The sequence below is a fragment of the Pteronotus mesoamericanus genome, unplaced genomic scaffold (assembly GCF_021234165.1).
Source record: "Pteronotus mesoamericanus isolate MK-2021 breed Mesoamerican mustached bat unplaced genomic scaffold, CSHL_Meso_final contig_94, whole genome shotgun sequence".
Lineage (NCBI taxonomy): Eukaryota > Metazoa > Chordata > Mammalia > Chiroptera > Mormoopidae > Pteronotus > Pteronotus mesoamericanus.
The window spans coordinates 42,795,714-42,821,897 of NW_026555285.1; positions in this window are offsets into that span (position 1 = coordinate 42,795,714).

The following is a 26,184-nucleotide window of genomic DNA, read 5'->3' on the forward strand; positions in this document are numbered from 1 at the left end:
CACACACACACACACACACACACACACACACACACACACACACACATACACACAGATTGCCTGCGGCTAGTCAAGGGTTCTTTCCACAGCATCCCATTATCGGTTACTAGAAAGACCTAAGGAAAGTAAGTGATAAGATTGCAAAGGAGACAAATAATCTTTAAAAATAAAGAAAGAAACAGAATAAAAATTGTAATTCAGGCCTGCCTGGCTATTGCTGACCACACAGCCACTTGCATAAGACATCACAATCAGCCCTCACAGTGGAAAATAAGTCCATTTCTATATTGCTGTGGCTTTGTCAAAGGCCTCTCATGAGAATTGGGAGAATTTGCTACATTCATGTTGCCATCTAGCCCATTATAAGAACTCTAGAGTAATTAGACTCAGCACCAGAAATTGCGAGCAGCCTATCAGCTCGGCAAACAGAGACTGGTGCATTATCCAGATGAGCAACTCCGGTTACTCATCCCTGTATTATCTGAAATTTCAGGATGTCAGTAAAACAGGAAACACACAACTTTGTGGTTTTCCAATACACATAGAAAGATGTAGGCTGTTGAGAAGGGACACTTTTGGTAAGAACAAATGAAAATTAGTTCAGATATTTAAAACAGATTTGACTAAACTCAAAACAATTCCATACATGAACGATAGTCTTATAAAACAGTATCATCTTGATGGTATTGAAAAATAAGTTTATCATCTTAAAGAGTAAGCATTTCCACATTCTTTTCTTCTCTTTGTTCAATGTATGTAACTCAAAGCTTTTACTATCAAAATAAGCTTATGTTTGTTCTAAACTGGGTTTTTTATACAATAATTTTTTTCTATTCCCTTTGTTGTTTCCTAATTTATTTTCACTGCCAAAAGAGGTACTTGATAGAACAGATAAATGTAGTCATATTTTGAATTAGCCAAATAATTAAGAATTTTAAAATTATTATATTGTATATATAACCTGTGTAAAGAATAATATGCCCTTTACTTTAGGAACCGAATTAAAAATATAATAAAGAACACACCATTGTAAATGTTATTAAAATGTATTTTAACCAAATGGTAAAAGGTAACTAGAGGTTTCTCAACCAAAAAAGGGGGGAAATGGAATGTTTGGGGTTGGACATCTCTAAAATGGCAGAAATTTTGACTAGCTTAGTCAAGAAATGCACTTTAGCCCCGGCCAGATGGCTCGGTCGGTTGGAATGTCATGCCATACACCAAAAGTTTTTGGGTTCAATTTCCAGTCAAGGCACATGCCTAGGTTGCAGGTTCAGTCCTGGTCAGGGCAAGTATGGGAGGCAACCTATAAATGTTCCTTTCTCTCTCTCTGACCTCTCTTTGCCCCTCTCTCTCCCCCTTTCTGTCCCTCCCTCTCTCTTTAAAAATCAATAAATACACACTCGGGTGAGGATAAAAAATAAAATAAGAATAAAATGAAATAAGAAAGGTACATTACTAAGAGGGCAATAATGAGCTGATGAAAACAAACAAAAAAAAAGGGTGCAGGTGCAACTCAAAACAAACCGAATCTTAACTTGCGTCCCTGTACCCACCCTTCACTCTGCCTCTCAGGGCAGTTATGGCACCAACCTCGCCTGCAGCCGTCTAGACTGGCCGGCCACGCTTTCCAAAGTTCATGGTAAGAAAGAGCCCCCATGTGTATATGTTCTCTGTTCAAAAGAGTAGCCATAGTTGGCTGCCATCTTTTAATCCCAGAGCTCTAGTCCCCTCCAGTCAATGTACAAACACGGTGACATCTTTCAATCCAAATGGCAAGACAAAAGACGATCCATAGATAAACTACACACCTCCCTCTTCACACCTCTTCAAAGTTTGAAAAGTGGTTTCATAGCCAATCTGGTAAGGGTATCGTTAAAACTAGGGAAAACCTCATTATCGCTCTAAACCATAGGGGCACACGTTAAGGAAGTTATTTTCAGAGAAAACACAGAACACTGCATACTGAACTATGGTAGACTCAGTAAAAAATGGACAAAAACAATCGTTCAGATTTTTTTTAAAAAGGAAATATCCTATAGTCTGAACTCCTTAAAGCCTTTGTTTTTTTTCTCATTCTCTTACCCACCCTCACCAAGTCCCTTTTCTAAGAAAAGGCCCTGTGCTTTGAGATAAATGACAAGGACACAGTGTTTCCTGATGCTCCACTAATGTGAAATTCTAATGTAATGGGGAATCACTACTTTCAAAGAAATCTTATCCAACAGTTAATAGTATGTAAATGGGGTATCAAAGGTACTATAACGTACGCAGAAGTGATGCATACAACATTTTATGCAAAGTTTAGGGTTTCATTTTCCTGGAATAAAAAGATAATATTCAAAATATATATCAACAGTTAAAATCCTTTCATTACAGAGAAAAGAAACTGAATTTCTAAGCCCTAACAACAATAACAAAATCCAAACATTGTATGCCAACAAGAGTATTTATAGTTAGAAAGTTTCAACTCTCAGGTCTACAATGTAAAATTTAATAAAGCAGCTATGTGACACTGTAATATTCACAAGGACATAGTGGTGGGAGATAGAAATAGTATAAAACCTAATAACATGTGCAAAGTTCCATAAGAAAAATAAATATTCTAGTGTCAACATGACAGTTAAAATTCAAGGTTGAAGGTACATCTTTGTAATAATAGAGTGTTACTCATCCACAAAACATTTGTTCCAGAACAACTAGAAATAATTTTAGTTTTCAAAGAAGAAAAATAGAGAAAATATTTTTTAAGTTGTAGGAAAAAGAAATCCTTTGGTGAGTTGACTGATAAATGCATATTTTGTTACTAAAGCTAAGAAAATATTCAAACCAAAAATTAATTGGAGTTAATAATCTTCCCCCACAAATGAACATGAGCATCAGTCGTGGGCCGCTATGCAGAGTGTCAATGGCGTCAAGCACTTTCTCAGTGTTTTGAGAACAAGTAAAGTTTAGAGTTCAGGAAATTATCTTGGGAATGTAGGCTTCCCATCAAATTATACTTCCAACATCTAAATACTGGAGGTGTTTTGGTAGAGCTTAATTTTAAAAAAAAGAAAATAATGAAAATATGATCAGAACATCTACCCAGGTTCCATTTGGGAGATCAAATCTACGAAGCATGGAATAAACAAATATTTGGGCTTTATAAATGAGGAAAGTATTTCACTGTTACAGTTTCGAAACAGAAGAGCATTGTACCATATTAGAGTTGAGTATTCCCCCATTTCTCAGATTTAAGCTTTGCTGTTTGTCTCCTACATAGATAGAACAACATGAAGGCATGCATTTTTGTCTGTGCTATTCCTGATGTACAACAGACCCCCAGAAGAGAAACAAGTTAGCCTATTGGAGAGACCCAATAAATAAATATACTTTGATAAATATAATTTGAATTTTAGATCAAATTCATTCTTATTGAATGGAGAGTAGATGTACAACATTTATAATTTTTTGGCTACACATCCTTCTTTGCTTAATTTTTTCCAACTTTCTTAATGTACAATTGACAAAATTGCAATATATTTAAAATGTGTGACATGATAATTTGATGTATGTATTCATTGTGAAAAGATTCCCACAATCAAGTTAATTAAGATATCCACCAACTGACAGTTTCCTTTTATTTTTTTTCTTTATGGTGAGACTGCTTAAAATTTATTCTCTTGGCAAATTTCAAGTGTACACTATAACATAAAGGTAGTCACCATATTGTTGATTATATTTTCAGTAATTATTTATCTTATAACTGAAAGTTTGTGCTCTAGTCTACGGCCATACCACCCTGAACGTGCCCGATCTCGTCTGAAAGTTTGCACTCTTTTTATAAATTCTCTTCATTTCCCCTAACCCTCAGCCACTGACAACCATCGTTCTGTTTCTATGAATTGGCGTTTTTTGGAATTTTTAGGTTCCACGTGTAAGTGATCCCATGCAATAGTTATATTTCTCTGTCTGGCTGATTTCACTTAGCATAATTCCCTACAGATTCATCCATATTGTCACAAATGGCAGAATTTCTTTCTTTCTTTTTTTTTAAGGCCGAGTAATGTTTTGTTTTGCACGTGTGTGTGCGTGCATGCCCCATTTTCTTTATGCATAATCTGCCAATAGACCCTTAGGTTGTTTCCATTAGGTAATGAATAATAATTCAATGGAGGTGGGGGTACAGATTTCTCTTCAAGATAGTGATTTTGTTTCCTTTGAATATACACTCAGATGTGGGATTGCTGGATGATCATATGGTAGTTCTTCTTTTAATTTCTTCGGGAACCTTCATACTCTTTTCCATAATGGCTATACCAATTTACATTCCCACGAACAGCATATACACTCCTTTTAAAATGATCAGTGGAAAATGTATTTTAATAGAAGCAAATGCAAAATTACAAGCCATAAGCACTCCCATGATCTGTTAGTGCTAAAGCTCTTAGGAGTATATCCATTGGTTGCTGAGGGAGGGCCATGGCAGAGTTTGCAAGGCCATTGAGGGTACAGCCGGGCACCAGCCATCGGCACACTAAACAGAGAACCCTCAGGAGGAACCAAACCTAGCAGCACGTTGGTCCTGGCCTTCTAGCCTCCAGGACCGTGAGCAAATACGTTTTCGTTGTTTAAGCCCCTGAGTCTCTGGCATTTTGTTATGGCAGCCTGAGCTGACTAATGCACCCACTAAGTTTTCAGGGTGATGTTTTTATATAGCACCAGATACCTAATACAGTGGTTTTTAACTAGAGTGGTATTTATGAAATTTTAAGAAGACATCCTTGATCTTTAGGGCCTAACTATAAAAAATAGCCTTGATGCTAACAGTTATCTTAGAAATATTACAGTGACAACAACACTAAATAAATACATAAACATATAATATGATTATCTATATGCCTGCCATAGGGCAAACAGGTTGAGAATTCAGGCTTTTTACAGATAAAGGACCTAAAAGCAAGCCATATAAATGTCTTCAGTAATAAAAATATATATCATCACATTTACTTAATGAATGTTATAGAGCTTATGCCTTATTATAATGTAGAAATATAATTTTGAAAATACTTCCACTTTAAATGCATGTACAGCAATTATCCAAGAATGGTTCAAAATATGCATAAATAATAAAGTACCTTCTCTTATATTACTTCCAAAAATATAATATCCCTATGGAAAACAATATTGAAGACAATTAATTTTGATATGCATGGTTTATAAGCAATAGCTTAAAAAATGGTGTGTGAAAAGAATATGTTGAAAAAACCATAAATCCAAGAAAACAGAGTAAAAAGTTAGTTGTTAGAGCAAAGGAAAGACAGTTACCCATCAGTGAACACCACCTCAGAAACAGAACTTATAGATTTTATTCTGATAAATACAATAGTTGTCTCCACTTTGCAAATGAAGAAAACTAGCTCAGAAAAATTAAGTAACTTGCAAAACACCACGCAGTCAGAAACTGCTCAAACTACTACCATCATCATCATCATCACTGCTACCGTTCTCATCCTCATTAAGGATAAGATCAAAATCATGTAGTTTTGTATTTCATATGGGCCAGTTAATGATGGTTTTCTAATAACAGATGATATATATGTCCCTATTCATTTGCCTCATACACATGAGGTCTGTCCATAAAGTATCCAGCCATGTATTATGAAAAATACAGACGTTTATTGAAGAAGATACAAGATAAAGAAACACTGCACATAAGACAATGACGCCTCAGCCCCCTTTCAAGTAGGCACCTTGGGACCTCACACAGTTCTCCCAGTCACCATTAGCTGCCCTGCCATATTTTCCTGAATCTCATCAATAGTCTAAAATCTCTTCCCTTTCAAAGGTGATTTTCATTTTGGGAAAAGCCAGAAGTTGCAGGGCACCAAATCACGGCTATCATGGGGCTGAGTCACCTGAGTGATTTGATGTTTTGCCAAAAAACTCTGCATTAGACGTGAAGCACGAGCGAGCACATGGTCATGATGAAGCTGCCAATCACCAGTTGCCCATAACTGTGGCCTTCTGAATCATCCAGATAGTTTCTGCATAGGGAATGTTGAAGCTCAACACAAAATCTGGTACAGATTTGTTGCTCTACTCACTCATTCAACTTGAATGTGATGGCCACATCCTACACACGCTCACTCAAGGGCGTCCACTTCCCTCACTGTATAGTACAGTGAAATTATCATTGTTCACACATGCACATTCCAGTCCACTCTACTTAGCTGCCAGGTTACATTGATGTTGCACAAACCATTCTCATTATATTAACAATGGCTGGACTTTTTCCAGATAGACCTCACATATGTGTGTACTCTAATTATTAAGGACTGTGACCCACAAAATTTTATGGCCCAGAAATATTCACTGGGAACATAATGTTAAGTATATGTCCATCGTAGATCACAAGAATCATCTTCAGATATGCAGGGAAACACAAAAACTTAAAGTAGCTATTGATTTTCAGCCTAATACCCTTCCTTTTCCCTCCTGTTCCTTTGATATTAGACTCAGCCTTATGGCTTTAAAGGTAGACAAGGTGACCTGAGTTAAGCTAATCAGGTTCTTTGCACAAGGAACCTTAATTTTAGTATATTATTTCATGGCATCTGACAAAAGATCTAAGATTTATGAGAATCTTAGAATCATTTTCTGGTGCTTTCATCCAAAGGCTATTAAATGGAAACTAGTATGAGAGAGTGGGTTATAGGCAATAAAGTTGCAGAGAAGTTTGGATCTTGTCATCAAGTCCCAAAATTATAAGAGTCCTACAGACATTTCAAGCCCATGGATTTGAGTGGTGGAACATCTGCTCATGTTATTGCGTGGTGGAACGACTGGTGTTGGGCATTAGTCTGGAGGAACAGATAGCTTCTGCCACACATTTAAAGGAGCTAAAGAACACCAGAACCATGGGTGTGATGGTTGATCCTGCTAGGATATCCTCCTAACACATCAAATGCTATGTCAGAATTCTAACCTGAAGACATAGGGTAAAATCTCAGGGCTTTTTATTGTTGACAAGAAGCCATAGCATTTAGTCCCCAGAAACCAAACCTAAATACTAGCTCTGCTGCATTGCAACACCCCTGTCAGCAAAACTTCATCTTCTCTGAGAAAAGAAATGGCCTTACGCTGGACCCTGTAAGCGTGTCCATGAACTCTTGGCATTCCTCAGCTTCTAAGGCATGATGTTGACGCACAACTCTATAAAATGCAGTTAATGACCAGCGCATTCAGTTTCTGGTCATTTATCTTTTCCATTACAGGGGAATAGCCTCCCACACAGTCCATGCACCTGACCCCGCACCTCAGCTTGTGTCTCAGGTGCCTTTCTAGACTTGGAGAAATAGAGGTGTTCTTACTGATATATCCAATCATCCCCATGCCCTGACACTGTGTGCTGTTCCTTTTAGGAAGGCAGCCTGTAGTTTTGGAAATTTGAAGTCTGAAGCAAGTCCTTAAAATAATTTTTAATATTACTCTTCTCTCAGTATCCTCAAGAGTATTCCAGAGAAATTTAGCACTTGAGAAATTAAGGCTGTATCCAACCCCTCCTCAACCCTGGCTCAAATGCATCATAATCATTCTGACCATCTTCAAACAAGGAGAAATGGTTGAGACATTACTCGTACCTCTGCACAACAATTCCTTAACAGGGTTATAATGTTCTCATTTCCCCCAAACCACATTCAACCACTGGGGAATCCTAATTCTTCCAAGAGAACTATATGAGAACAGAAGGGACAGGTTCCTACCACATACATAAACTCATATATATATATATGCACACATACTTACATACTTACATATATAAGGATAGATAGAATATATATAAATGTATTTATATATGTAAATACACATACACATATGCACATACTCATACACATATATACACACATACTTACTGATTCTGTTTCTTGGTTTAACAATGACTAAGAAAACTATAGTATTATACACTAGAAAGTGAAACTTCATGCATTGATGGCTACCCTTCTAAAAAGGACCTACATAGGATAATTCTATAGGACAGCCCCTGAAATACTACTAATTGAATGTGGGAAAGGCTGGATTCTCACACTATGGGTATCTGTTGTTGTGTTTCTTATCAAGAAAATGAGTTCTTATTTTCCTCAGTGTCTGGCGGAGGCCTTACAGCGAGCAGGTCAAACGTACCAAAACTTGGTATCTAAAATTATTCCCAAATCAGAAAGGACTATGAAAATGGTTTAGTCCCTGGAAGGGACTCAATTCTATGTCTCACCTGAGGGCGACTTTGGTCATATGTTTTGCAAATAAATAAAGGAGTACGTTTCTAAGGAAGATGAGCTTCCCAAGACAGCCTTCACTTCACCTGTCCGCTGAATAGCTGACTTAGGTGTAAGAGGATATTAAAGTCTTATAAGTCGTCTTAAAGATTTTGGTTTTAACTTAAAAAATAGGAAATAATTAAATATTTTAAAAGAGGAAAATGACATAATCTACAACATTTTGTGTAAAGACTGCTTTGGCTGCATTACGGAGAAAGGATTGTGAGGTGGAGAAGTATTTCTTCAGAGACACAGATACAGTGGCTATTACCTTAGTCCAAGCAAACATGACTGTGACTTAAACTATCATGGAGATATACAGAAATGCTCTGAGAAAATATTTTATCAACAAGGCTTGGTGAATCCAACTGAGTTTTACTTTCCCATTCGTCTTTGCCTAACATGTGACCCCATCCGTAAATGTACTGTGCATCTGTACACTCTTGCGCAGACTCTCCTGTCTGCTTGATGAGTGCTCCCCTACTTTTGTATTCATCACACGTTCTTGGGCAAGCCCTTCCCATAAGTGAGTGGCTCTGCCTCTGTGCGCCCCACTGTGCCCAGGTCAGAGGGAACTCCCTGTCCTGCTCAGTGTTTGTCTCCATGTCTTCTCCCCGAGGGCGGGAACTAAATGGACCGGCCCTTTCCTCAAGGTCACTAAGCCTTGTAGCACAGTAAATATTAAATAACAGTTTGTTTACTAAATAAACCAACAAACATATATCCTAAGCATTTCACTCAAAACAGGAGCAGAAATTTTACTCTGATAGTTTCTATAATTGACACAAATAACTGTTCTGTTATTCTGCCAATGAAGTTGTGTATTTCATTTTTCCCACAATGAAAGGAGACAGGAAAAAACAGATGAGAAAGAGAGAGTCAGCATCGAACCCTAGAACTCTGACAAGGAAGGAGTGATCTTCCCCCTTCTGCAGGCCATAAATGTGTGGAACAGGATAATAAATCAGCAATAAGAACACCAAAATTTTTATTCTAGTTTTGTAACAATATCAAATTTGTTTCCACTCCGTTCTCTAGAAAGTGGCGATCAAATTTGTCCTTTAGCCTTTATACTGTGAGGGCCTTACAGTCAAAAATCTATGTTTGTGAAGAAAATACATGACTTGTTAATAACTTTTTATTTTAAAATAATTTCAAACTTATTTAATTACAATTAAAAGAAAAAATAGAAACGCAGGCTAACCTCACTGAACAATTCCAGTGCGGAGCAAAAGCACTAGTAAAGTTAAATTAAAAACAAGTTCTCTTGAGAAAATGTTCATATTTGCTTATGATGTCATTTACATGCTCTAATTGGCCTTCCTAGTATTCTAGTATTCTAAAGGTATATTTTAGAATAATTTTCTTGTTTGAACTTTAATTTGCAAACTATTGTGTCCTTTTACATTTTGGATATGAGTTGCATAAACAGTATAATTATAATTATCTGCTTTCCCCAAAAGATTACAAAGGAAAAAAACTACTAATTAATCTCATTTACATGTGGATAAGGTTAATTGCTAAGACCAATATTTTATTTTCCCTTTCTAAGCTGTAATAAAAGCTGTCATGCTTATTAAGGTACAACATAGATATTATACTATGTATCAAACTGAACAATGATTCTATTTACGCAGTATCTTTCATTCCCTGTTTTTTAAAATAACTTTCTCCTTATTGAAGAACATACTATCTAGTTAAATGGGTGCTTTATCCCTGGCCTTTCTAAAACTGTGTTCACCTAACTTTCTTTCCTACCCTACGGTTACTGTCTTCTTCTCTTATCACCTAAATGTACTTATAACGTAAATAGGCAAGGCCTCCGATACTCGAATGACGTTTTCATTTATTCAGTCAGTCATCACCTCGTTGCCACTTTATATAAGTTCCTGTGCATTCTAATTTGTGACGATTTCCTTCATCCATGTCCTCTCCCAATGTTCAAAAATCCTATTTATTTTTAAGCTATTTTAAGTGGGTCTTATGAAAGTCACTCCTCTGGTCTACTCAGCCCCTAAATGTTTGAGAGGCATATTTCTAAAGGTAACTTGGATCAGGCGACTTTCTCATAAAATCCTCCCAAGCCTCCACACCCTACAGAGCAGTCAGAGCTCCATAGGACAGCGGCATATAAAACCCTCCATCGCCGCCTTTTGCCTCCCCGTCTGTAACCCCAGTGCCAGCTGCCATCTGGAACAGCCTGGATACCAAGGAAGTCAAGCCACCAGGGGTTCTGGACACCCGTGACATCACTTCACAAGCCAAGGCGTAGGGTCCCTAAAGTCAGTGAAACAGCAGCCCCCAGCCCCTCCCTGTGCCTGACAAGACCAGCTGAGCAGTTTAGAAAGTTCCCTCTAAGAAGGGCCAGGAAGAAATGCTTGCAACCGGGAAGCATTTCTATGTGAGCCTTTCTGTAAAATTGCCTAAAGCAATCTCAGAAGAAAGGACTTAAGATTTCTAAGATTCTGATAACTTGTTGTGATATGTTTTCTCATTCTAAAAACACATTCACTTTGTTATATTAATTTGGAATTTGTAAATTATATTAATTTTGAATCTTCCTAAAGAGGGCCTCTGGCCCCACCGCTGTTCAAAACCCTCTACCCTTGCTTGCCCTTGGTCCTTTTGGCTGATTGCACTTCCCCCTCCTCTTACCTAATAAGAAAAATTCTTCTAAAGCTTTAAGATTCAACGTAAAATTTACCTCCTCTTGCCTCAACTTTACGCATTCCGGAAATGATTCCAAATATCCTTCTCTGCTTCTTCTACTAAAGAATTGATCACATTCCATGATTAGTTGTTTACCTGTTTCTCCCCTGTCTCTCTGAAAGACAGTGACCAAAGGTGCCACTTCAGACCCACAGAAAACATTCTCCTTTGCTAACAACATGGGGATATCTCTTCCCTATGGCTGTCAGTCACAGTGGGACACCAAGTTCAGGGCCTCTGTCCTCACACTCTACTACCTGCAAGCCCTTTTGCCGGTATATTTTTATTTTGCCTTCCCAGCACCACGAGGATGTGTCTCCACATGATGTCTTCCCAGCCAGTTGGAATCTCACTCCCGGGGCTTCCACCTTTGACCTTGGAAAGAGCTGGCCTCTTTGAAGTAGCTCCTTCCACCGAGAACTCCTGTGCCTTCAGGGATCCCGAGTCCTCAGCCTTTCCTTCCGAGTCGAAGGTTGCTTATTGTCACTCCAAGTATTTGTCCCTTTTGCCAGGCCTTGGACGCCCCCAGCAGGAGACTACATTTCCCAGCCCTTCTTGTAGTCAAGCGTGGCTTGTCACTGTTCTGTGACAGAAAAGGATGCATGCAACCATCTGACTGGACCTTCCAGCGTTGCCTGCTCACTTACATTCCCTTTTTCCTTCTTACTGGATGGAGCCGCGGCTTCTGCAGCATCACTGATACGAGCTCTTTCCTGGTACCTTGGGCTAAATTAAAGCTGTAATGCTGTAGTGTTTTACCTGAAGCGTTCTTCCCAAAATGTGCAAGCTTGAGGCTCCACGAAGCCCAGGTATATGCCCATGAGAGATCCAGCTACTGCAACGAAGGAGAATGGGAACTCGATTTACTGCAAAGCATGAAAAATGTATTAGAATACATTACTTCCTAAGTTTTATCACGGAAGTGAGGTTTGAATTTCCTATACCCTAATATCTTAGGGAGTGCTCAAAAAATTGTTATTTAATTATATAGTTAAACAAGGTTTAATTTTCCAACTACTGGGTTGTTGAACACTGGAATAAATGATCGAATTAGTACATCTACTTCTCTCTTTCTTTAAATATAAATCTATTGGTTATAAATATTTATATATGATTAATCAATTAATATTGATTATATTTAATGAATATTCATATGTTAATTGATATATGATTAATATTTTCAAGTCATCTGAATATGGCTTTTCCCTAAAAATATAGTTTATGGAATTTGAATTGAAGTTGTTCCAAATTTTACTGTTAAATGCATCAAAATACCTACATTTCACAGCCTATGTGGTTTAGGTTTATCAGAGCAACAAAATGTTTTGTGGATGAATGTGCACATTCTATTTTTTAATCCTGCATTTTGTACAAGACTTTCCAAATAAAATTAGCCCCAGAGGCTACTCCTAACAAAACATTAAAAATTGAAACTAGCCATTATGAATTTGATAGAATTAAGACATAACCCAGTGGTTCCCGGCATGATTGTCAATTAGGACCACTCAGAGATTTTTTTTAAAAAATTATCATGCTTGGGAATTTTGATTTAATTGGCTTTGGGAAGAGCCTGAAAATCTATATATGTTTAAACCTCTTCAGGATCAAAATGTGCAGCCAGCGTTGACAAGTAAAGACTTGGATGGGAAAAGCGTTCTTAACTTAGCTGCCTTCTACTAAGTCTCACCAATGACAAGCATGTCACAGCTGATCGCTTCTGCTATGTACACTAAACATAAGGAAAATGGCTGAGGAGGAGAAATGGTATGTATTTGCATTTATCATATGTGCATCAAACATAAAAATATTTGGGGGCCAATAAAAGAAACCAGGGCTCCTTGGAGCAGTGACTGGTTTTATTTAGAGCTGGGGTGAGGAATATGCAAACTGAGACTAGAGCATTTTTGTTCCATCAGACAAGCAAGTTCTCAGAACAAAATGATAGGAGTATGCCCAAGTGACGCAGGAGCCAAGGGAAAGAGCTCCTTTTGAGCAAAGTTGGAACAATAGGAGCAACAGAATAAATAACAGAGTATTGGACTATAACCCAAAGTATAAAGTGAATATCCTGAGTCTGTACTCTATAAATAAATGACAAAATATGTAAATGGGTAAGAATAGACACATCTCAAAGAGTACAGTGTGGAAAGAGGGGCGGGTAAACTAGATAGTGGGAAAAACTGACAAATGCTTCCTTAGACACTAGTGCCAAGTCATGTTGATAGTGTCTCCCTTTGTATATATGTGATGTGCTGTGGTCTTTTCCCCCCAAACTCATAACTCAACTAACCATGAAAAAAAAATGTCAGACAAACCAAAATCAATGATCATTCCATAAAATCCCTGAAAAGTACTTCTCAAAATTATCAAGGTCATAAAAACCGTCGAAAGTCTGAGACACTGTCACAGCCCAGAGGAGCCTAAGGAGACGTGACGACTGAAAGTGACGTGCAAGTGGGAACCTGGAGCAGTGAAGGGCATTAGGGGGAAAGCTAATAACCATAAAAAGTGAATAAAGCATGGAGTTTAGATAATAAAAATGTACCCATGTTAGTCCGTTAGATGTGACAAATATTCCATAATAATGTAAGATGTCAACAGCAGTTTCCGGGAGTGCAGAGAGGACAGGACTGTCTCTGCTCTCCGTGACTCTTCGCTGTCAGTCTGGAACTGCTCCTGGCTTAAAGGTTTATTTAAAGTACGGTGGCACTTACATATATATATTACTTGTATTGCCCTTCATATATATAGACACACACACACAAATATATAGCTTGTCCTTACATATATATGTTATTTATATTGTCCTTAATATATATAATATATAAATATAATAATATTGTCCTATGTATTACAATATATATTATAGGACTATATATACATATAGGACAATATAAATACAATGTATAAGGGAATATATATATAATATATTTATATTGTCCTATATATATATAGGACATATAAATGAAAGGAATAGCTGAGCCTTGACTTACACACTATTTAAAAATATTAAGCACCAGACTTATATCTCAAAATCATAATACTTCAGGATTTTGTCTACACGGAGTTATTTAATTCACAGTTTTTGGTCAAAATAGAAGAGCAATATGGGTTTTCAAATGTATCCTGAGGGAGTCAAGCCTGAATACTCACGTAGTTTAATAGTTCTTGTGGCCTAGAGATTCTGAGTTAGAACTGAGAATGCGACCAGGTGACAAGTACCTCCACATTCTAAAAGTAAGGGGCAAGACCGTCTATCTGGAATGTCTTGAGAAGAACTAAAAATATAATTTTTTCAACATAAGTCCATCACCCACCTCCAGGATAAGAGAAGATTTTGAATTAGTTACAGAGGTTGAACAGGCCAGTAATCCAGAAGGATTTGGAAGAGATCATTATGAATGTGTTAATCCTCCCTTTTGATCATATGGAGAGAATCTCTTGTGTCAACAGAATTGAAAGAGGTAGGTGTGGGACTATCTCAGAATCAGCCACAGAAAAAAGTTCATTTGGAAAATGGGATTACCCTTATTTGGGATCTGCCACATACAAGTAATACTAATACTAAATACCAACCTGACAATCAACAGAACCTACCTCTTCTCTCTCTGTTCTAAATACAATGGCTGCATAACAGATTATCCCAAATCGGAGAGGTTTAAAACAATCAACTTACTATATTCACAGATTCTGAAGGACAGCAATTGAGAAGAGAAACAGTGGGAGTGGCCTATCTCTGTTCCCAGGATCTGGGAACTCAGCTGGAAAGACTGGAAGGCTGGAATTCACTCCTAGCAGAGGACTGGGATCATTTACCTGCATGTGCGATGTCCCTGCTCAGATAATACAAAGACTAGGAATTCTAATGGGACCTGTGCACCTGCATGTGGCCACTCATTGTGGCCTGGCTTCCTCATGCCCTCGGGACTTCAGGGAGGCAGAAGCCATCTAAGGAAACTCAGGGTTCCAAGCATGAGGGTTCCAGTGAGCAAGATGGAAGCTGCATGTCTTTTTATGACCTAGCCTCAGAGTCACATGTTATCACTTCTGCCAGATCTCATGGACTGAAATTAGAATGCATTTCTTTATAGTAAAGTTGCAGGATCACACTGCAGAAAAGCTTTTATGGAATGGGAGACACGTTTCTGACAGTCCGTGGAAGATAGAATTTTCCAGATCTCCTTTTCTTCCCCTTACAAGTCTGGAGAGCCAAAAGAGCTCTCAATAAGGGGGAAGGAGGTAGAAATCTCAGTAAGTCCTATTGACCCCTTCCAATTTCAGGTTTCTTAGCTTAAGGATCTAAATTTAATGTACTACGAAGTTCTGAATATTGGACTGGATATTTTGAAAACTGAAATAAAGACAGTTTGCTACCTGGTATTGACAAGCTTTAACAACCTGAAATTTCATTCAGGGTATGAGTCGACTGTGTATTTGCTGCAGAGTGAAAGAATCAAGTTGTTTTCCACCTGCACCTTCTTAGGCTCAATTCAGTCGGCATGGTCATGGGCAACCTGCATGTGCATTGCAGTACGCCATTTGTATGTGTCACAGAGAATCCCCTCTGTGGAGCATGCATGAACACCTCACTCCTAAGGGACCGGTGCCAGCTGTTTTTTAGGGAGAACTTACAAATTAGTTGCAAGGGAAAAGAAACCAAAGACAATCTAAACTATGGGCTTTGGAGCTTGATTTTTTAAAATTATTCACTTATCCTGAAACTATTTTTTAAGAGAATTTCTCTTTAGGGAAGAGGATGGATATTGTGTGCTGAAAAATTGTAGAACTTGTAGGAATAAAGACACTCTCTGTGTTGGCCAAATACACTTCTCACCACTATTCCTTTAGGAAGTCCTAAGTTTCTTTTTACCCCAATTTTTAATTTCCAAGATGTTTAATGTATTGAAAAATTGAAAGAGTATCCTGTGAGCACTCATCTACCCTTACCCTGGATTCGGACACAGCCAAACAGGAGCATTTGAGATCTGCTTCCCAGCAGGTCATCAGTTTGGTTCAAAATTCTTCTAACTAAATTCTCAGAGATTTTTTTCTTCTATAAATTGTTAAATTAAATATTGAATAGATAAAATATAATTTTATTAAATATGCATAACACAGAAAAACAAAACACACACCAACGCCTGGGTGCCCATAACCCAATTTAATTAACAGAAAGTTACAGTCACGTGGGAAGCCATGTGTATTCCAGGGCGCCCCACATAATTGCCTCATCCCTCAGAAACAGCCATCGTTCTAAACTTAATGCTATTAGACATTTATTTCCCCCACATATTGACTTCACAACAGAGTGTGTATCCCTAAACCATGCGTTATTTACTTAGGCAGGGTTTGGAAATTTATAGAACTGTAAACATACTCAGGGCAGCCTTCTACAGTATTAAGTTCCTAAGAATAAATTAAGGTTTTGCTTGAAGTTACAATACATGTACTTTCAATAATATAAAATTTCCTGAGATAAACATAACACAATTTATTTATTCTAATGAGAATGGCTATTTGGGTTGTTTTCAAGGTTACGCTATCTCCAACAGCACTGCAGTAAACACTCTTGTACACGTATCGTGGACAAGAGCGTCTCTGAGGCAGGAATGAAATTGCTCAGTCACTAATCACATGCATCTCAAATTAACTAGACACTATCAAACTGCTTTCCAGAGAGATTTTGCCAGGTTGCCACGCTGTCACCTGTGTGTGCCTGCAGTCTCTCCACATCCGCTTCAGTGCTTTCTGTTATGCAATGTTGTTCATTTTCCCACTGTGGTAAATATGTTAGTGTTTCACTGTGCCTTTTAATTTGCAAAGTTCTAACTACTAAAAAGATTGAACGAATTCCTTATATGCTATTGACCATGTGTGGTTTCTCTTATGTGAAGAATTGTTTAAGCCTTTTATATGATGTCCTATTAATTTTTTTCCCTTTTTTGCTTGCAGGAGTTTTTTATATATTCTGGATATTGATATTTTATCAATTATATGAATTGCATACATATTTGCCCTATTGTAGCTTTTCTTTCCCCAAACTCTTTATGATGTCTTTTGAGAAAAGGAAAGTCTCAATTTAGATATAATCAAACCTTTTTTATTGTCGATTTTTTCTCACTTGGTTAAAAAAAAAATCCTTTTTTGTACCTAATATACTTATAACCTGAAGGTTTATAAAGAATATGCTATAAACATTCATAAATCCTTAACTTAGATTCAACCCAAAGGTTACGAATATATTGTTTTCTTACAGTTTTATAATTTTGAATTATGGTGTGAAGTAGAATCCAATTGCATTTTTTCTCTCTTTATATGATCATTTTTTCAGGTATCATTTACTCAAAAATCCATGTTTTATACCTAATCTATAATGCCAGCTTATTTAGGTCAAGTTTTGATATCTGTTTAAATCTATTTCTGAAACTGACAAAAATTTTACCAGTTAGTTTATTCCTTAGCAAGGCCCCAAATTTAGTACTACAACTGTACATTAATTCTTGATATCTGATGAGGCAATCCCTGTACTTTGTTCTTTTTTCAGAGTGGGCTTATTCTTGGCCTTTTATTTTTCTATGTTAATTTGCAATTATGTTTTCAAGTTCTGCATAAAAGCTTGCTGGAACTGCTATGAATTGTGGGTGAATTTTGAGAAGATCGACATTTCTGGAATATTAATAATCCAATCCAAAAATACTATATGCTTGCATGTTACATAAGTTTTCTGTAATGGCCTCCTGTTAAGCTTTACAACTTTCTAAAAAAATATCTTGCTCAGATTTTAGAATATTGATGCTACTGTAAATGGTAATTTCATTTAAAAATACATTTTCTAGACTATTATATTGTAGGAATTCAACTCATTTTTTATATATTGATTTCATATCTAGCAGATTTATTAAACTATTACTATGCATTATTTTTTAGTAGTCTTTGTAGATAATCATAGTGCCTAAATAGTGAGAGTTTAATTTCTTTTTTTCTGGCCCATTGCCTTTATTTCTTTGTTGTAACTTCCTGCTAAGACCGCCATCTTATTTTAGATGGAGGTGTTCATACTGGACACCAGTGCCTTGGGCAATGCTTTTAACATTTCACTATTAAATAAGATATTTGCTGTACATTTTTGTTTGTATCCATTTTTATTTCAAGGACGTTAACTTCTAGTCGTAAGCTTTTTCCCCTCTAACTTTTTATGTGAAAAATTTTGAACATCAGAAAGGCTGAAAGAAGAGTTCAGTGAATATCCATACCTTCTCTGCTTGAAACATATTAAAATATTTATTTTATATTCTATGCCTGATCATCTCAATATTTGATGTTCTTTGAGCTCGGGGGTGCTATTTTTCTTGGTGGTTTCTGTGGTGATTATCTTACTGGACACTCCCCTTGGGCTGGCCGTGGGCTGTGTGTCTGGCTTTCTTTGTCCAGGGAAGGAAGGAAGCTCTCAGCTCAAGGCGTCCTCGTTCAACAAATGCCCGTCAGACAAAAGGCCAACATCAGCCTTCCTCAGGGGCCTTCCCACATTCACTCAGTTTATGGTCTCTGAGTATTCCTTACTCATTTGCCAGCTCATTAATTAATGTGAGACATTATTTTCTTTTTTTTTTGTATTTTCACTAAGGCATTTTTAGTTGTGTCCAGTGGGAGTTTCCGTCAGGATACATACGGTAAGAAATGGAATTTGGGATATTCTTTACGTGACAGTTGGAATTACATACCAACTCCAGTATCCCTTGAAGCTAATTTTTCCCTTTCTTTCATGAGGGCTGCTGGCACCCCAACCAAACTTTTCTTTGCCATCTTCTACACACAATCTTTCCCAGCTTCGTGACTCCTGCTAGGTCTTCGGGGAGGCCCCTGACCTAAAATGGCCACGTAAGCAAAAGCGACATTCTGGTTTCCAAACATGCACATTGACTCCCTGGAGTGATACTAGCAAAAGTGAGCTGTGTGACTACAAAGATTTTCTAATATCTCCACCTTATCTCTTTGGGGATTTACCGCTACTGTGCGAGGCAAGATGTTTTGACAAAGAACAGCTTGCTCTTTTAAAGTACCAGAGGCTTTGTTGTTCTTAACAGTTTCATTTCCTAGTCCCTGCTGGCTGTTAAAAAATATAGTTACACTAGAAATTAAAATTAGATCTATTTGAAAAGGAACATCCACTCCTCCCCCTTGCATAATGCAGACACACACATAAGTTTCTTGCACAGGCTGTGTGGCTCAAGGGCACTGATCAAGGCAAAATTGAGAACACATTACACTAGACTCATATTGTTCATATGGCCCTCAAATATGGCCTTTTGTAGACATTTATATACACTGTCAAGAGGAGTGTGAAAAAAACAGGACCCAGATTGTGCTGTCTTTTTTACATTTTCTCTCTGCTGGCCATGCCGGCCTCACCAGGTTCATTGCCAAGTTCAGGTGATTACACTCAACGATGACCTAACTTGGTTTGGCTACAGAAAAGGCCAATGAAAGATAAAGAGCCTCAAGTTATTCAAAGGTCGTCTCGAGTTTATGTATGAGTTCCCTGTGGCTGCTATAACAGGTCACCACACATTTGGTGACTTAAAACAACACAGATGGTATTCTCTTGCAGTTTGGGAGTTCAGAATTTTGAAATAAGTAGTCTTCAATAGCTAAAATCAAGGTGTCTGTAAGATTCTTTTCTGTTGAATGGGTCAGAGAGGATATCGATGTGGAGTAATTCCTCACTTAACGTCATGGATAGCTTCTTGGGAAATGCAACATTAAGATATATAATGAAACCAGTTTCATCAAGGCTAATGGATGTAAACAAAAGTTAAATTCCTACGGCATATTTCTGCTCACAAAAAAAATCACCAAACTTTAAAAGACCCAAACACTTGTAATATTAAACTTTGAAATACTCGGAAATGTGAGCTATCCATGCATTTAAGAGATGTTAATGAAAACAAGGAAAACTATAATTTTCCAGCTGGCTTATTCCAGTTCAGGATCTCAGGCACCGGAGCCTGTGCTAGCAGCTTAGAGCACAGGTGGGGAACCCCCCCTGGACAGGACGCCCTTCCACCACAGGGCGCGCCTGCACCCTCACCCTCACCTGCACCCGCACCCTCTCAGACTGGAACCATTTGGACACAGCAGTTCACCTCCCGTGCACATGTTTGGGATGTGGGGAAAAAACCCACACAGACATAAGGAGAATGTGCAAACTCCACCCAGGCGGCAGCCCCTGCTGAGAATCTATTTTCTTTGTCGTCATCATTACAACAAAAGGATGTTGAATGAAATGACGTCACTTATGGACCTGGGGTTCTTGCCTTCTTCAGCTTCTCATGGCTGTTTGTAAGCCTGCGCTTGCGACTCTCTCCTCCACCATCAAAACACATTACTCCAAACTCTACTTTTATCACCCCCACGCCATCCGCCCTGACTCTGCCTCCTCCTGCCTCCGTCTTGGGAAAGTTGGTGTGATTATGTCCAGCTCACCTGGGTAACCCAGGATAATCTCCCCGGCTCAAGATCTTTAATATAATTGCATCTGCAGAAGGTTCTTTGGCCAGGGAAGGTAATACACACAAAAGATCCAGGAACCAAGCTGTAAACATCTTTGGCGGCACTGAGATCCAGCCTCCTGCAATATACAGTGTTGAACAGTCTCTCCCACGCTTTCTGATTCGATCTCCTTACTGCAGTCTGCAAGCCTAGCCTCGCCTGACCGCCAGACGAAGGTCTTCTTGCTCGTCCTTTCGTATTTTCTAGGAAGCCAGGAAGCACTGTGAACATTGGTTACTTCATGGATAAAAAGTATTCCTAACATCCCTTATTCTAATAAATAATTCTTCTCTAATAGATTCAGGATAGCCAAAGTCTTATTTAGAAACTTCTCCAGTGTGGACCTCAAGCTCTGGTAGTACATTAGTTAATTACCCACCAATAATTTAAGGTAATTTCCACACACTTGTAATATTGTGTAACATCAAAATGTTTGAAAGTATATTATAGGCAATATAACAATGGATATATCACAATTTACCTTCACTTTCCTCTGTTGATGAACATGCTTATAACATTATAATGCATTTTGTTTTCCCCATAGATATTATCACTCAAAACAATAACAGAAACATCCCTCACTGAGAATAATTAAAATATGACTATCTTCAATAACCATAAAGAAATCACAGAGTTATTGATGATCTATTATGTTAAGTGTTTATATACTTTTCTATGAACTTTGCCAATGTAATATTCATACTGCTACTAACAGTCAACAGTTTAAAGCTTTACTGTGGTGTCAAATTTCTTCCTTGTAACAGTCCTGTGTGGTCAATTCTATTAGTCTCTTTTGTACAACTAGCAAGAGGCTAGACGGGGCTCAACCCTAAATCCAGACAATGTGATGGAGAGAATGTGATACTGGGATGGTTCATGGGAAAATCATGTTCAGTGCGAGGCCCTGTCACACTGGTTTTAATTCTGTTCTGGCATAAAGCTCAGGCCACGTAGGTTCTCTGCCAGCCTCTCACATGCGGGGGCCCTGGTGACTAATCCCACCCAGCTTCTGACCTCAGCCCAGGGGTGGTCAAGTATTTACTCTAGTGATAAGGTTAAGGAAAGAAGTATAATAGGTATTTAGAAAGTATTTCTCATCCTGACACCTTCAGAAAGCTTGCCCTTTTAGACAGAAGACATGTTTTGACACCTGTGAATCTCTCCCTGCATCAGTTCGGAAATGATAGGTGCATCTGAGGCATTGAGACTTCCAAGTGTCCACCTAGAAAATACTTCAATGAGTTAGTAAGTCATACAAAAACCTTTATTAAGCAAGGATTTCTGTTAATGTAGTTTAATCCATTGATTCTGACACCTAAGATAAAAAATTGTGAGAAGCAATTCATTTTACCACATGATATTCATGAGAAAAATGTATCCAGGCAAGAAAATACAGATATTGACATGTTTTAAGGAAGAGTAAGACAAGAGGGACAGAGAGGAAAAGTGAGAAAGAGTATAAAGACAGAAAGGAGAGAGACCACGAGGACAGCGATGCCAGCACGTGGACCTTATAATCCATATGCAGGGGTTGGATCTATCTAGTCTGTGAGAAGTCAAAGACCATTAAAGCAAGCCAGGTAGAGATCAGCTAGCTGTTCACAATCTTTGTTTTGTTTCCCTTGGCCCCCAGAAGACTAAATCACAGTTAGGATGGGGCCCTATGGACCTTCTGGCCAATGTAACATAAATGGAAATGTTGACTGAGGATGACACTCATCTGCGACATCCTCAGCTCATCCTCATCCACTTATGCGCGGGCCCCGGAGGCACAGTTCTGGAGGGCAGCCGCCCAACTGGAAAGAACGGATTCGCTGAGACACCCCTCACAAGGGAACTACCGCGGGCGTCCATGCGACCTGCCGTGTCTGAATCGAATACGACCAAGAACTCTCCCCTTACCCTTTTGAGGTTGCAAGATGTCGGTGCTGTTTGTTTCAGTAACTGGCATTAATCGCCTTGACCAAAATAATGGATGACTAACATAGTCAGGTTTGTGTTTTATGTAGATTTCCCTGACAATGTGTGAGGATGGATCTGAAAATAAAACCAGACTGCAGGTAGAGAGGCCCCCCGCTGAGGTGGTGCGGGCAAGGCAGGGAGTGCGGAGAGCTGGAGCTGCGGGTGGGGGAGGCACGCAAATATCACAGCAGGAAAGGGGAGCGGGGCTTCAGGAGGGGTTGCTGCCGGGACTGAGGGAGGGAGCAACGTGAACACTTAGGCCACGTAATGAAGAGCTTGGAAGGTCTGGGAAAGCGCCGGCTGAGACAGACTACTGAACGAGAAGGAGCGATATGGGGTTTGGAATGCTCTGCCCGAGATGTCCTCGCCCCTCTTCCACCGCACTGGTCCCATGCGTCATTTTTTTCTGTGTTTATTTCACGACAGGATTGTGAAACTCTAAAGCTTCATGAGAGCAGAGACCTTATCTATGTTTACATAACTTCCATCCCTGTTATTAACCTATTCTTGGCACAAAGTAGATATGCAATATATAAATAATAAATAAATTGGTGAGAAAAGAGAGAGAGAGAGGAAGGAAGGGAGGGAGGGAAGGAGGGGGGGGTGCAGGGAAGGGTGATGTGACAAGAAAACAGTTGGGCTTAGAAACCTCAAGGGAACAATTTGACATGGAAATTTTCCATTAGAGATCTTCAGCCTTAACAAGGAGATGAAATCTGGTGTAGAAGGAGCTGTCCCTTGGGAAAAGGGGGGGGGTGGGCGGTGGAGGCCGGGCGGGGGGGGTTGGAAAACACAGGGAGATGAGAAGAACACACACAGGGTAAAGGTGTGTTTTAGTCTTTTGTGGGGGGTGACTTCTTCACGGTTAGAGGGAAGAAGACAGTTGAGAAAAGGAACTAGAGACACCTGAGTGTGAGGAGGACTGTAGCACAGTGTAAGAGAGAATGACATCTGCGCCTGGATTGGCTTGGACAGAGAGGGGACACCTGCCTTCTTAGCCTAGAGGAGAGAGACGAAAGGTGAGTTGTGGTAAATTTGTATGTGATAGGAACTAAATTAGAAAGAGTTTACATAGATGAGAGGTACCTGGGTGGGGTCAGGACTTGAGGAGAATGCGAGAGGTTGTGTGCAACAAAGCATGAAGGCAGATGAAGAAAACGCGAATGGTGTGTAGACAGTACCCAGAGCAGAGCTGAGGTTAGAGGCTGAATTTGTGTACCACGACAATGGGAAGATCACATATACAATTCTTCATTTATTCTGCAAATATTTATTCAGCACTGCAGGTTGCAAAGCACTGTGCTAGTGGCAGGGACAAAAGAATGTTAATGATGTCAGTGCTTTGCATTTATTGTGGCTGAAGTACAAACAGTCATTTCGGTAAAAACAAAACTTATTAGTTGGCTGTGTGACGTTTCCCCTTCTCACACTGATGTTTTATTATAGCGGTACACATGGGTTCCTCGCTTTATTTCTCAAGTGAAAGCATTTAGCGCGTTCTCTCGCTGACCTTCATTAAATACATCACAGCAAGCCTGCCAGAGTCTGGTAACAGCTGACGAAATTAGGCCGTGAGAGTCTGTGGGCTTTACCTTTCTGTGGCTCCGTTCCCCTCCTGAGGCTGAATTTTCTCTTTACTCATTCCCATTCCCTCAAGACAAATCTCCAGGTAAATAGTCTGATAAATGTGTTAATTTAGTGTCACTGTAAAGCTGAGAATTTCTCTTAAAGATGCCAGGAGGGTTGAGGTCAGTTTTCTGGAGCCATAAAATTAGATCCCCAAAGCCCTGCTTGCTTAATATATATGCATTAGGCCAGGGGGTGCTGACTGGTGGTACTATTTAAGATAGATGTTTAATTTTTTTCCCCAAAACTGAAATTCCTGTGTGAAGATGTTAGAGTTGACCAAATTTATTGGCTAGTGAGAAGGAGACTAAGAATCCATGCCTCATTCACAATTAAATGATTTTCTACTGGATAGAATAGCCCAGACACCATGCATTTCCCATTGTATCCAACAGTATCATTGACTTAATTTTAGCAAAGTAGTTGGTTGGTCTTTAAGGGCATAGGGATTTTTTTTTTTACAGAATATCAATGCTGTGTGCTAATGTAAGAGGGAAAATGGCACCTGTGGGTGGGTACTCGCCAGGAAAAGTATTATGTGAATATTTCACTGATAACCTCACTTTCATAGCATTGAGTGTTGTTTTGAGAATGTTAAATAAAATTCCATGTTCAGATATGTGATTTGGCAGGAGGCTTTGTGGGGAATTACTGAACTCTACCGGTGTTTTCTGCCCTGTCTCCTCTAACTGCTCCATTAGTGAATCAACTTGAATGACCAGTAAATTAATCCAGTGAAATAGCAGAATGGTAATAACAGCCAATTAAACTAATTTCTAAATTCACCTACTTGCTTTTACCAAGGTCATCCAACCAAACAAGAATTCAGAAAAATTAATTTTATGTCTCCTCCTTTTTATTAAATTATCTCCGAGGGCTCAAAAAGAAGGGGCGTTGAACACCAGTCTGGCTTTATCTCTTAAATCATCCCTATCGACTTAACTGAATCCACTGTTAGGTTATTTCAAAAGTGACAGCCTGGATAATCCAAATAATACAGGAAAAACTAGGACACCCAAACAGCCGAAACAACTGTGTTTGATAATATGTTGAGCTCTTCAGCACTCAGCGATTATTAACACCCTTGGTTTGAGCACTTGTTTAGCATTGGAAGTTACTTATACTCATTTTATGTCTCCCCTTTGACATAGCTATGTCTATATTACTAGTGCTATTGTGTAGGGAATGGAAAAAAACTTTGGAACCCATCCTTGCCTGCATTTTCTCTCTATTACTATTCCATTTCATTGTTAAATTTGTCACCATAGTAAGTGTAATTTAATTTTAAAGCATATTTACCTTTTAAAATATTAATAAGTAATTTCCACGCACATTGTTTAGATTATGCCTCGCCTCCTACATATCAAATCTTTTGAATCCATGTGTTTCACTGAATCTTCAAGAGCTCTAACAGTCCAGGCCCCCACTGTCATTTGATTTTTACCACCACATCCTTCTACATGGATCTCTTCCTCCAATCCATTCATTCAAGTTCCCATTGTTCACCTAATGTCGCACACCTGAAACTTACATAACACTGTGAACCAATGTTACCCCAATTAAAAATAATAAAAGGAATACAATGAAATCAGAAAGACAGTTCCATTATTTATTCAGCCAACTAGAATGTATGACACGTACTATTCTGAGGACTGAGCAGAGATCAGAAAAGAGCAGAAAACAATCACTGGTCTTTGGAAGCTTGCAGGGTGATCGTTCTAAATTGCAGATCTGTTTATATCCTTCTCTTACTATTTTGCCATGACTTCCCACAACACTAATACTAAATTCAAAATACGTTAACATGGTTGAAGGAGTCCTTCTGGATCTGGTTCCTTGTTAACTCCATTCTAATCTCCCTTGATCAGTCAGAATTCCTAGTTGCCAACAACAAAAGCAGACTCGAGGTGAAGTCACAGGAGAGGGATTTATTCAAAGGACACATGATATCTCCTAAAACGGTTGGTGAATTGGAAGACAAGGCATGAAGGTCATCTTTGAGGACTAGTGCCCAAAAGCTCACAGCAGAACTGGCCTG